Below are 2759 nucleotides of genomic sequence, written 5' to 3'. Positions count from 1 at the left end.
TTTTTCAAAAAATCGACCTCCACCCTTGGAAAAATTTCGACCAAAAATCAAAATTTCACATGCGTGTTTTTTGAGCTCAATCGATTCCTTTCGACATAAAGTGACAAATATGCATTTATGTTTTTGTGTTTGGGTCAATAATAAGGAAGAAATCGTCGGCTAAAGATCGTGAAAGCTCAAAAAACGCTTAAAATGTGCCGAAAATGTCTGTTATTTCGGATCTGAAACTTCTACCATGTTTCCCAATGAGTTCGATGAATTCCTCGCGTCTGTGAGATCAAAATGATGTGAAATATAAGACATTTTGAGAAAATTAAAATTTTTTCAAAAAACCGACTTTCACTCTTGGAAAAATTCAGATCAAAAATTAAAATTTTACATGCATGTTTTTTGAGCTCAATCGGTTCCTTTAGGCCTAAGAAGGTCACAAATATACATTTATAAAGGGTTTGGGTCAATAATAAGGAAGAAATCGGCTGCTAAAGATCGTGAAAGCTCAAAAAACGCTTAAAATGTGCCGAAAATGTGTATTATTTCGGATTTGAAACTTCTAACATCTTTTTCAATTAGTTCGATGCATTAGTTCGATGTATTTTTGAGAAAATTTTAATATTTTCAAAAAATCGACCTCCACCCTTGGAAAAATTTCGACCAAAAAGCAAACTTTCACCTGCGCATTTTTTGAGCTCAGTCGATTCCTTTCGACTTAAGAAGATGACAAATATGCATTTATAAAGTGTTTGGGTCATTAATAAGGAAGAAATCGTCGGCTAAAGATCGTAAAAGCTCAAAAAGCGCCTAAAATGTGCGGAAAATGTCTATTAATTCGGATCTGAAACTTCTACCTTGTTTTTCAATGAGTTCGATGCATTCATCGCGCCTGTGAGAACAAAATGATGTGAAAAATAAGACATTTTGAGAAAATTGTCAAAAAATCGACTTCCACTCTTGCAAAAATTTAGATCAAAAATCAAAATTTCACATACGTGTTTTTGAGCTCAATCGGTTCCTTTCGGCTTAAGAAGGTCACAAATATGCATCTATAAAGTGTTTGGGTCAATGATAAGGAAATAATCGTCGGCTAAAATAGTGAACGCTTAAAATGTGCGATAAATGTCTATTATTTCGAATCTGAAACTTTTACCATGTTTTTCAATGAGTTCGATGCATTCTTCACTTCCGTGAGCTGAAAATGATGAATAAAATTTAAGACATTTTGAGAAAATTTTCATCAGTTCAAATCAGTTCATTCAACTTTCGACTGCAATTCTCCAGCCATTTGCAGCTAAATGAAAACTATTTCATATGTATGGAAAATGATGTTATTAGTGGGCCTCTGCGCTCTTCCCACTCTCACTCTTAAACCGGCTGGTTTCTTGCGGATATTTTGGAAGTGCCTGCTTCACTTGAACTGTCTTCAAACAATAGACATAAATTGATCATGGACCAGCGAATATTAAGCCTTAGATTAAATGGAGATCCAGCTCGAAACACACATGTCAATTCAAGCTCCGGCTTCTGTATACAACACGTGCAGCCTTCCGTTGATAATCCGCATTAACATACTGTAATAATTAATACCGTAGTAATGAGGTATTGTGCAATATTGTAACAGTAATTATGTGCAATGGACCCCCATGGGGTTTCGGGGATTAATATCAAAGGGATTCCGGCGAGTTGAGAGGGCGATTAGCAGGTAATAAAGGGTGTAGGTTTGCAGAAAAATCCCCGGCTTAAGTGCTGGTGAACAGCTGTAACTTGAAGATGGCACTAGAACGCACAGTAAATAGTGTGCAATTTTCCTTTAAGGTCCGTTCCAAATGAATCGAACCGCTGCCATTAGCATTTCATTAGCCGAAACAGGTTTCCGTAAAGAGCAGGCATGTAAAGTTGAATAATTTTTCAACGCATTAAGCCCGTAAAGCACTATTCGTCGAAACAATTACTTGGGGCATACTTCTTCGAACAACTGCATTACGTAACAGCGACTCCTCCAATAAAAATTCCAACCATGCAATTTCGTCAGGATGCCTAATGTGTTTTCTGAACCGTTTTTATTTTGCTTGTATACCAGTGAATTTTCCCAGCATGTTACTCGAATATCTTAAATAGATACTTCCTGCGAGCGCGGATAAATTGCATCAAGAAAATGCAATTATCGGACGGATTTATTTGATTACATTTTAAAACAAGGTTAACTCTATATAAAGTGTTAGTAGGTAGATCTCTTGGCGATAAAAGCTTTTTTGCTCGGCTAAATGCGATCTAGGAGGTTGATGGGGAATTGTGAAGGTGTTTTAGCTTGCTTGCTTGGGTGCCAATGACTTGAGAAATACAGGGAAATATTAACGTTTTTTCATTCGCTGCGTTAATTCCATCGGTTAAAATTGCTATTTCCTAGTGTCGGCAATCGAAACCTTTTGTTTGTGGTTGCAACGAGAAATTTCAGACAAACTCTAACTAATTACGGTTTTTTGCCCCGGTAAACGTAAACCTCCTTTGCTTCTTACCCAACCAAATATATCTCATAAATAGTTGAGAACCCACTGCCCTCTCGCCCTCTCTCTGTGTCTAAAATTTTACTAGAGCAAAGACCCGCATAATCCATACTTGCTCCAGCGTATTACAGCTCCGACTACACGTCACTTGATTAAACATTCATGAACTTTGAAGCACGAATGTATAATTTTATCGCAAATTAATTTTACAGCTAGCGTGAAAACGGTGTGCGCACATTGGAAATGAACCACCACTGGATA

This window comes from Dendroctonus ponderosae, unplaced genomic scaffold, assembly GCF_020466585.1.
Source record: "Dendroctonus ponderosae isolate FM_Combo_2020 unplaced genomic scaffold, Dpon_F_20191213v2 Dpon_F_20191213_6, whole genome shotgun sequence".
NCBI lineage: Eukaryota > Metazoa > Arthropoda > Insecta > Coleoptera > Curculionidae > Dendroctonus > Dendroctonus ponderosae.
Note: the sequence above shows the minus strand (reverse complement) of the source record.